Source organism: Bos grunniens, chromosome 9 (genome assembly GCF_055505025.1).
Source record: "Bos grunniens cultivar Pamir isolate PY7600 chromosome 9, Bosgru_T2T1.0, whole genome shotgun sequence".
NCBI classification, from domain to species: domain Eukaryota; kingdom Metazoa; phylum Chordata; class Mammalia; order Artiodactyla; family Bovidae; genus Bos; species Bos grunniens.
Window position 1 is genome coordinate 96,223,978 of NC_141173.1, and position 11,453 is coordinate 96,235,430.

Sequence of the window (11,453 nt, forward strand, 5' to 3'; positions counted from 1 at the left end):
GCATTTCTTCAAATTAGAAGAGACTGGAAATTTCCCACAAGGGGCAGGTCTTTCTTATGGAAAACTGTGTTTCAGATGGTTACTTTTCCCCTCCCCCTGCCTGAAACCTTGGTGGGTCTCTTGGAAGTAAAATTCGCAAAAGTATGGGGCACCTCTTAAGATGTGTCGCTCAGAAGAGCTGAAATTAGAAGTTCTGTTGGTTCATTTTTAAGTTTGGAAAATTTCCAGTTACCTTTCACCTATTGATTTCTGAATTCCATTTTGGTTATAGGATGTATTTTATATGATTTTACTTCTTTTAACTTTCTCAAGGTTTGTTTTATTACCCCAAATATGGTCTCTTTTGGTGAATATTGTTCTGGAAGAATGTATTACATGAAATAGTCTACAAATACCAGTCAGGTTAGCTGGGTAAAGGTATTTTTTTAAGTTCTGGGTCCTTACCGATTTTCTGTTTGTTCTAGTGATTACTGAGAGAGGAGTGTTGAACTCTCCAGCTCTCATTGTGGATTTGTCCATTTCTCCTTTCAGTTCTATCCCAGTTTTTGCTGCAGGCATCTTGAAATTCTGTTGTCAGATGCATCAGTTCAGTTCAGTCGCTCAGTTGTATCCAACTTTTTGTGACCCCGTGAACCACAGCAGGCCAAACCTCCCTGTCCATCACCAACTCCCGGAGTTTACCCGAACTCATGTTCATTGAGTCAGTGATGCCATCCAACCATCTCATCCTCTGTCATCCCCTTCTCCTCCTGCCTTCAATCTTTCCCAGCATCAGGGTCTTTTCCAGTGAGTTAGTTCTTCGAATCAGGTGGCCAAAGTATTGGAGCCTCAGTTTCAACATCAGTCCTTTCAATGAACACCCAGGACTGATCTTCAGAATGGACTGGTTGGATCTCCTTGCAGTCCAAGGGACTCTCAAGAGTCTTCTCCAGCACCACAGTTCAAAAGTATCAATTTCTTCGGCGCTCAGCTTTCTTCACAGTCCAACTCTCACATCCATACATGACCACAGGAAAAACCATAGCCTTGACTAGGTGGACCTTTGCTGACAAAGTAATGTCTCTGCTTTTGAATATGCTATCTAGGTTGGTCATAACTTTCCTTCCAAGGAGTAAGCGTCTTTTAATTTCATGGCTGCAATCACATGCATACACCTGACATTTAGTCGTACATTTACAAAGGCTGAAGGACTGATGTTGAAGCTGAAACTCCAATCCTTTGGCCACCTGATGCGAAGAGCTGACTCATTTGAAAAGACCCTGATGCTGGGAAAGATTGAAGGCAGGAGGAGAAGGGGACGACAGAGTATGAGATGGTTGAATGGCATCACCGACTCAATGGACATGAGTTTCAGTAATTTCTGGGAGTCGGTGATGGACAAGGAGGCCTCGCGTGCTACAGTCCATGTGGTTGCAAAGAGACACGACTGAGCGACTGAACTGAACTGAACTAGAAAGGCTGTGTTATTATGGTGACCCTTTTGTCATTTGCAAGGAGAGTGAAGGGTCTAAGGTTTTCCCCTGCTTGCAGACTAACAAGTTACCCTGCTACAGGTTCACAGGAACTAGCAGAAGACCCAGGCTCCTTGGTCAGTGTCACAGGACTTTATTAGCCACTAAAGCAGAGCTTCCCAGGTGGCACAGTGGTAAAGAATCCAGCTGCCAATGCAGGAGATGTAAGAGACGTGGGGCTTTCCTGAGTTGGAAGCCCCTTGAAGTAGGAAATGGCAATGTGCTCCAATGTTCTTGCCTAGAGAATTCCATGGACTGAGGAGCCTGGTAGGCTACAGTCCATGGGGTCGCAAAGAGTCAGACATGACTGAGGACATGACTTGAGTGATGGAGCGTGCACGTATGCACACACACACCCGTCCCCCAGGAGCCACAGTTTCAGCTTTTACACCACTACCTCGAGCCCCATTTCCCACTGAATGATTTAGGGGACCAGATAGCAGCAGTAGCCAGTACATGCAGCTGGTTGCATCACAGCAGAGGATCTGGATTAGGGAACTCAAATCTCATAATGGGCAGCAGACTCCTGACCTTTGATCCAAAGGGAGATATTATCCTTATTATACTAGAATGAAAACAAACCAGCTTCTTGCTGAGAGGGGAAGCTCTGTTCCTATTTCCAGTGCTGTTGACTGTACAAACATCCTTGAAAAGATACTGCAGATCCAAGACAATCTTTGCTTCTGCTCACGAGATGTTGACAGTGTTGGAGCCTTTGGAGAATTGCCTGTCAACAAAATGTCCCTTTTTATTCCTGGTGATTTTTCTTGCTCTTTCCGCTTTGTGATATTAACCCAGCCACTCCAACCTTCTCTTGGTTAGTATTTAAACAGTACATTTCCTTCTATTCTTTTATTTTTAACCTACTTATATCTTTATATTGAAGACAGGGTGTATCTATGTGTTTTTGTTTTGTTTTATAGACAGCATATAGTTTGGTCTTGTTTTTTAATCCACTTTGCAGATATCTTTTTATTGATGTGTTTAGACCAGGGGCCAGCAAACTATGCCTGTGGGTGAAGTCTCGCTTTTGTATTAAAGTTTTTTGTAAATAAAGTTTTATTGAAACATAGTCATGCTCATTTCTTTATATCTTTTCTCTAGCTATTTTTCTCCAGCAAAGCAGAGTTACAGCAGAGACTATATAGCTGAGAAGTTCTCAAATATTTACTATCTTGCACTTAGTGGAAAAAGTTTGCTGACCCGTGGTTTAGGTCATTTACATTTAATAGTGTAGTTATTGATATGTCTGGATTTAAGTTATTTTAAAATTTTGTTATTTTCTTTTTGTTCTTTCTGTTTTTCACACCTTTATTTCCCCTTTTCTGCCTTGTTTGGAGAAGGCAATGGCACCCCACTCCAGTACTGTTGCCTGGAAAATCCCATGGATGGAGGAGCCTGGTAGGCTGAAGTCCATGGGGTCGCTAAGAGTCAGACACGACTGAGTGACTTCACTTTCACTTTTCACTTGCATGCACTGGAGAAGGAAATGGCAACCCACTCCAGTGTGCTTGCCTGGAGAATCCCAGGGACGGAGAAGCCTGGTAGGCTGCAGTCCATGGGGTCGCACAGAGTCGGACACGACTGAAGCGACTTGGCAGCAGGCAGCAGCCTTGTTTTAGATTATTTGAATAATTTTTAGCATTCCCTTTTAATTTTCTATTGTTTTAAAATTATATCTCTTTGTATCTATTTTAGTGATTACTCTAGGAATTACAATATACATACTTAATATTTCATAGTCTTAATTAGAACTAATATTTTGTCATTTCCAGTAGAATGTAGAAATGTTACCACCATATAGATTACTCTCCCTCATTTATGTTGGAATATCTATTTATTTAGTTCTTCTCCCAGAAATTCTTTACAGTTTTTAGCACAGAGATTGCACACATTTTCTTGTTAGAATTGCTCCTAGGTATTTATGTTTTTGATACTATCATAAATGGTATTTAGATAGCTTTCATTTTCAATCTTTGCTGTATATAGAAATATGGTTTTTATATACTGACCTTGTAGCCAGTGACTCTGATCAATTTACTTTTATTTCTAATAATTTGTTCATTTTTTTCTATGTAACTAAATTTACTTGTAAATTTAGTAAATTTTAGCAAAGATTTAGTAAATTTTCTGAGTAAATAAAATTTTCTAAGTAAATAAATGTACTTGTTGCCGTCTAATCTTTAAACATTTTATTTCTTTTTCTTGCCTTCTTGCCCTGTTCAGGGCCTCCAGTACAACGTTGAATATGTGGGGTGATACTGGACGCTCATTCAGAGGACTTGGAAAGACATGGGAGACTCCCCTTCAGAGCATTCTTTTAAATTCAGCCTGTGTTTTGTTTGGTGTGGTCTGACATGGACCCTGGAAGAGGTCCCTGGGAGTAGCTTATTTATTTCCAAAGACATCAATTTATTCTTTTGTAGGTTCCAGGGAGACAAGAAGTAGTTAGAGGCTCCTAACCTATGTAGTCCTTTGTTCAAATCAGGAACAGACCCTTCTTCGGTCAGACCACTCAAAAAAGAAGAGGTACTCTTTTCTCTGGAGCCGTGTAGACTAGCCCATGGGTCGAGACTTGGTGAACTGGGCGTGAGCTGGATTTCAGCTTGTCTGTCCCGGCAGCTGGGCTTCCGTGCAGTGCACGTGTTCTACGCTGTTTGAGGAGGAAGTCGAGCCAGAAGCCTGGACAACATAATCAACCTGCTGTGGGAATGTGGGTCTCAGCTTATTAGTGTCAGCACTAAAAATAGAGGGCCCATCTTTTGGTGATTCCCAGGGAATCTGACCCCGAATCACGGATCTAAATCTCTGATGTGCAAGTTACATTACATCCCTTACATTGCATGTGAAACAATTTCAAATCCCAATATTAGGAAAGAGGAGTGAGGGATTGTCATCACTCATGTCTTGAGTTTCTTAGGTGTCCTCTTCATCACTCTTCTCTGCCCCCTGCCCCTTTCTCCTAATTAGGTCATGCATCCATCCGCTTAGTTCATGTGGGAATTTGTACATCCAGGGTCAGATGCATTCATAGAAGGGCAAGGGGGCAGCAACCTGGGTGTGGAGGGTGAAATGTGAGAAGCTCTTACTCCCCTCTGCAGAATGCCATCTAGCCTCTTCTGCTCTCATCTGTTGCAACCTAGGGCGGGCACCTGTTTTTGTCTTGTTGACTTGAATTTGTTTTGTTGTTGCTGTTGAGTGTTAAAGAGCTTTGTAATATAAAATGTAAATGACCCTAGAAGGAAAAACACATTAAGTCATTACTAACTCTTAACACCATTCTGTGACTTCATTAAAACATTATTGTGTACTTACCACTTAGCTTTCTAATGATTCAGCATAGTTAAGTCTTGTTAGTGAGAGCAAATGGAGAGGAATGAAGAACCAGGAACACTGCAAGGGGGGTTTCTTCATTTACGGAAACCTGAACTGTCTTTTCCAGCTCCAGCATTAAGGATTCTCAGTGAGAGAAAAAGTAGGTGGGATGCTAAGCAGGGGTGTAGCCAAATGTGAGGTGACCTGGTACTGCTGGGTCCACCCACTGCACCTCCTGCTCAGGAAAGGGAATTAGGCTTCCTGGGGCTCCTTCCCATCTGCAGTGCCCTCCTCCTTCCTGGCCCCAGAGATCCCACCCTCAGCCCCCTTAGGAATTTTCCAGGCTTTGCCTCTACCTGAAGAGGTAGCACTAGTGGTAAAGAACTCACCTGCCACTGCAGGAGACATAAGAGACATGGGTTCCATCCCTGGGTCGGGAAGATCCCCTAGAGAAGGGCATGGCAACCCACTCCAGTGTTCTTGCCTGGAGAATCCCATGGACAGAGGAGCCTGGTAGGCTACAGTCCATGGGGTCACAAAGAGTCGGACATGACTGAAGTGACTTAACACTCAGACACAAAGCCATGACGCACACAGAAAGACTTGACAGGGGCTTCCTTGCTGCTCCAGTGGCTAAGACTCTACACTCCCAGTGCACGGGACCCAGGTTCGATCTCTGGTCAGGGAACTAGATCCCACATGCCTCAACTCAGAGTGTATGCTGCAATTAAAAATATGCTGCAACTAAAAAAAAAAAAAGGATCCTGCATACCGCAATGAAGACTGAAGATCCCACGTGCCACAGCTAAGACCCGGCACAGCCAAATAAATGAATAAAGCCATGACAGAATGAGCCAGCGTCGGGGGCAGCAGGGTTCGTGTTGATGACAGTACCTGTCATGAGAAGTAAAGACCCTTCTCCACGCTCGGTAGCACCCCGAGCCAAGTGCAGCAAGCAAGGCCTGCCTCTTTGCATCATTTTTGTAACTGTTGAGTTGCCTCTTTCACACTCGGCTGCACTCTCATAAGCCTCTGGAAGAGTACATGCTGTCTCCCTTTCCTATCTTTTAAAATCTAGCTCTTTGTACGTTGTAAGTGCTTGATTGGTGTTCAGTGAATGAGCGAACAGGAAGAGGTTGGGGAGGGAATCCAGTTTCGCCAGGCTTATAGGTCAGCATTGTCTTCGAGTCTTTCCTTGTGTGAACCCTTCTCACCCAATGCGGCACTCAAGTCCAGTGAGTCTTATTTGACGATGTCTGTTTTTGTGGTTGGTTCCCTAAGTGCCTTCTCTCCTGGGGAGTAGCCTACAGCCCAGCTTCTGTATCACCAGGTCTCCCTTCTTATCCTGAGGAGTAGCCTGCAGCCAAGCTTCCACATCACCGGGCCTCCCTTCCTTACCCATCCTGCAGATACATCTTTCTAAAGTACAATATCAGCTGGACTGCTCAGAACTCTTTGAGTGATGCACTGTCGCTTTTCAGATAAAATACAAATTAATCAGCTTACTCTTTGATATCCTGCCATCCCTTCTGTCCATCAGTAAGTGTGTTTGAGTTTCTGTTTCAGCCTCTGGGGAGAAGAAGCTCCACTTAGAAGTCTCTGCTCCAGCCACAGGAGTTTCACCCTTGTCCTGCCTTCAATTACTTATGCATACTATCTCCCTACGGGACCCAACTGCAGATCTTCCTTGACTTACAATGAGGTTGCATGTTAGAAACCCATTATAAATGGAAAATATCCCAAGTCAAAAATGCATTTAATACAGCCAACCCACCAAACATCATAACTTAGCCTCACCCACCTTGAACGTGCTCTGAACACTTACTTTAGCCCACAGTTGGGCAAAGTCACCTAACACAAAGCTTATCCTACAATAAGTATTGAAATATTTCATGAGATTTATTGAATACGGTACTGAAAGTGAACAACAATGCTTGTCTGTGTACAGACTGTTAGTGTATTGATTGTTGACTGTTGTCACACATTTAGTAGAAATTGCACTTCAATTTGGAATTTGGATCTTTTCCTGAGCCAGAGTTAGGCAGTGGCAGAGAGTGCTGAATGTGTATCACTTTTGCAACATCACAAAGTCAAGAAATTGTTTGTCAAACCACTGTAAATTGTTGTTCAGTCACTAAGTCGTGTCCAACTCTTTGCGACCCCACTGACTGCAGCACACCAGGGTCCCCTGTCCTCCACTATCTCTTGGACTTTGCTCAAACTCATGTCCATTGTGTCAGTGATGCCATCAAACCATCTCATCCTCTGTCGTCCCCTTCTCCTCCTTCCCTCAGTCTTTCCCAGCATCAGGGTCTTTTCCAATGAGTCAATTCTTCGTATCAGGTGGCCAAAGTATTGGAGCTTCAGCTTCAGCATCAGTCCTTCCAATGAACATTCAGGATTGATTTCCTTTAGGATGGACTGGTTCTTCCCCCTTCATGGATCACAGCCTTGTTGTGGTGAAGGGGCTTCCATAACTCAATGAAGCTATGAGCCATGCCACACAGGGTCACCCAAGACAGACAGGTCATAATGAAGAGCTCTGACAAAACATGCTCCACTGGACGAGGGGATGGCAAACCACTGCAGTATATTCTTGCCGTGAGAACCCAATGAACGTATGAAAAAGCCTCAAACTTTCTGTTCAGTGGCACCTGGTCACTAAACTGAGTGTAGAAGGGAGTTCAACCAATGTGGACATGATTTTATAATGTGGCAACAATCACGGACCATCCCAAGCAGGAACAGGGAACTTGGAGCAGTGGCGGGTGGGAAATGGATTGGGTCAGGGTCTTAGAGTAGCAGAGTTGGTGGCAGCTGGTATTAAAGGATTGATGTTGAAGGCAATACAGAGGCCTCCTACTCTGTCATAAAACACCTGTGCAGTGGTTGATTCTTTTTGCAAAAATCTACAACTAGAGCATCTCTGCTAAGACTGATTGCTCTCTCAGTGCTTTTAAATTCAGTAAGAAAGAGACTGCAGAGCCTTTCCTGGAAACAAGTGCTGAAAGAAGGGAGGAGTGTGGAAAGACCCTGACGGCCAGAGGTGACCCACCCCTCCTGGGCTCTCTGCCCAGGGCCTACCTGTGTGTAGTGCTGGAGAGAATCCAGCCTGCTCATACGTGCACCAGGGCATGCTGTCTTTCTTGGTATGTCTTTAGTAATCTGTTATCGGGAAAAAACTCCCAACAAAGTCATGTTTCTTGCACAATTCTCAGAGTGATAAATAACCCAAAATGCTCAAAGACCAGCATAGGTCAACCTGAGGTCACCTAAAACCAGGCCGGGTTGACCTAAGGTCAAAACTGAACAGGACCTGTTGGGAACTGTTGAGCACTATACACGTCCTACCACGCATGCAATGTCCGTACATGAAGCACAAACAAAACAGCCTCCTTTTCTTATTGCGAAAATCATATACATCTTCTGTTAAAAACTATTTAGGAAATACAGACGGTGAAAATTTAAAAAATCATCCGCAATTCTATTTTAGCATTCGTTTTTAAAGTCTTTTTTGTTCCTTCCTTCCCCAACTTGGCTTCTTCCTTCCCCTCTCCTCCCTCGCTTCCTTCCTTCCCTCTTTCCTTTATACCTTTGCAGTGGGAGGTATTTAACCACTATGTCTGCTTAGGAATTTCATGAACTAGATATTTGCAGCATCTGTGCTCCCCACCCCACCTCCGCCCCCCTCCTCTCCTGGGGCATACTCTCCTTCTCGAGGTCTTTTCACACCCGAGGACAAGGTAAGAGGGGGTCATCCACACGGGCAGGCACAGAGCCCAAGCCGGGCCTCCGGGCCTCCGTGAGCAGCTGCACCTTGTCGATGGCCTAAGGGAAGTCCTGCCTGGATCCTGGGGGCAGGGCTCAGCTCCAGGAGGAGTGTGGGCCGTGAGAAGCTGGAGACCCCTGGGTGTTAACTCTGCGACCACTGGGACTGCTGCTTTCTCACACCTCTCTCTAGACGACCGACAAGTGACTGGATGCTCCCATCTGATGCTAGAGGTGTGGAGAGGCAGGGGACAGGACACCAGCAGAAAGATTTTTACTTTTTTAAAGTTGAGGTTTAAAATGCAGACAATAAAGTGCAGGAAGACCATCCAAAGTCCACAACTCAAAACAGTTCTATCCATGGGCACCTGTATGACTACATCCTAGCTCAAGATAGAAAATATCCACAGCACCCCGGAAATTGTGCTTCCATTCCCTTCCCGTCAATATCCATTCTCCCTGCACCCCTGCCCCCACACATGAAGGTAAACCGTTTTGACTTCTTTTAATGTGCCTCTCTTTTGTATCTGGCTCCTTTTGTTCAAGATGATGTCTGTGAGGACTCTCCTAGTGGTCCAGTGGCTGGGAACCCACCTGCCAGCGCAGGGGACATGGGTTTGATTCTGGGTCCGGGAAGATTCCACATGCCGTGGAGCAGCTAAGCCCATGCTCAGCAACAGGAGAAGCCACTGCAAGGAGAAGCTGTGCATGGCAACTAGAGAGCAGCCTGCGATCACCGCAACTAAAGCCCAAGTGATGCAATGCAAGGCCCAGCACAGCCCCCCAAAAACTTATGCAAATGATGTCTGTGAGATTCATCCATATTGTTTGTTAATATCTTGAAAATATTATTTTATCTACTTCTTTATCAAAACTGGAATCCTCTTGTGCTCATTGTTTATAACTGTTATTTTCACTGAATACATTGGCAAGAATTTCCCCTGTTATTAGCATTCTTCTACTATAGACTTTTAAAAGTCTGGATAATATTCTGTATTACATATGAGCTATAATTTATTTGACCAGCCCTCAGTTGTTCAACATGACATAATTTCCTTTTAAAAAAATTAGACAATAAGTCATTGAACATCTTGCAATAGAATCTTCATGCGTATACTAATTATTCCTTTAGGATAAACTCTCCCAAGTAGAAGCACCAGGTCCAAGGTCATACACATTTTTAAAGCTCTTTTGTCCAGAAAGGTTGTATTAAGCTTATTTTAGCAGGAGCAGTGAATGACAGTGTCTCTGCTTCCTCAAATATCTACCATTACTGGGCATTATATTTTGGATACTTGCCAATGTGATAGGTGCAATGTATCTTTAAAAAAATAACAGTAAAATTTAAAAGGTGCATCTATCTTGTCTTAAGTTGCATTTGTTCAACTACAAACATGGCTGACTCCTTTTTAAAATATATTTAATCATTTATTCTGTCTTTATTTTTTTTAATATTTATTTATTTTTATTTACTTATTTGGCTGGTCCACGTCTTGGTTGTGGCATATGGGATCTAATTCCCTGAACAGGGATTGCACCGGGGCCCCCTGCATTGGGAGCGTGGAGTCTTAGCTACTGCACCACCAGGGAAGTCCTCTTCTGTCTTTAGACTCCAGATGTTTGTGTTGGGCAGGGTTCAGCTGGAGCTAACAGCTGCCACTCTTCCAATTTTAATGAGAAATTGCTTTGACAAAGGGAATTAGCTTCTGACAAAATCACCGGAAGAGCTGGAGGAGCAGGACCTACATGGGTTTCCAAGACTGACTCTGGACAAGCACCCTGGAACTGGTGCCTCCAGCGAGCTGCTCCCTCTGCCCCAGCCAGCTTCACTGGAGATTTTGGGGAGCTGATGCCACAGGGGTTGAACCTGAGCCCTGCACAGTCTTCTGGAGCTTCACCAGCAAAAACTAATGTGCTGTGCTCTACTCCCAAGACGCACCGCGCTGTTAACTAGACTGGAACCTCTGCTAAGTCTATCACCAGCACAAACACAAACAGCCCCATACGAAACAGCTAGAAACGCTGCTATCTCATTTGCATTTGTAGTCAAATGCTGGCAATATATTTCATTTCAAATGCTACAAAAATCTTTTAAAATACCTGTGTGAGGTCAGAAGAAGATCAGGAAATTTCCAGGGGTCACAAATGGAAAGGCAGCTGGAAATGAGAGTTGTAGGCAGGTGCTGAAGCTGCTGCTGTGTGGAGGGTATCTGCCGATCTGGTAACCTAAATGCTTGGATGGCCCCTTAAGCTCAGTGAACAACGTCCTGGTGGCTCATGCAAGAAGGGAGAGGAGACAAGGAACTCCAGTTACATAGTTCCAAGACCTTCAGAGGGCTACATCCTCCTGGAAGGGAATGGATAAAAGAAAAACACCTGACTCTTAGGGAAGAGAAATAACAAGGAAATTTGTCTTTGCCCATGCTCTGAGTCGGGGAGAAAAAAATAGCTTCTAAGAATTTGTTGTCACACATTTCCACTTGTATGGGCTTGGAGTTTGAGGTCTGAATCAACACTCAGTCTTTTACTGTGGAAAACTGAAAACAAAGGAAATGTCTATCATCACGAGAATGGATAAAGAAATTGTTTTCCATTGAATAGCAATGAAAATGAATGAGCTGGAGCTATAGTGGTCAACACGGAGAGATCTCACAGTGCTGACTGGCAAAGGTGAGTTGCAGAAGCAGGCATTCAGTAAACCACTGCCAGTGTTAGACTGGGGCAACTGGGACCTCTGTCCTGGGTCCTCCTGTCTAGGAGTCTCTGTACCCTGGAGGGACTACCCCCCTCCCCACTCCTCCAGGGCCTGGGCCCAGCTCTCTGGGCAGGGCGTTCTGAGCTTGGATGGAGACCTGCCCT

The 11,453-nt window shown here is 44.3% G+C and overlaps 1 long non-coding RNA gene across 1 annotated transcript; it reads right to left on the reverse strand.

The window, feature by feature from the left end:
* Positions 1 to 3,680: 3,680 nt before the first annotated feature.
* Positions 3,681 to 10,941, reverse strand: LOC147366416 (uncharacterized). The gene is made up of 2 exons (XR_015133376.1): positions 10,695 to 10,941; positions 3,681 to 4,746 (listed from the first exon to the last, which is right to left on the reverse strand). It is a non-coding gene; the product is annotated as an uncharacterized LOC147366416 (long non-coding RNA).
* Between the last annotated feature and the right edge of the window lie 512 nt (positions 10,942 to 11,453).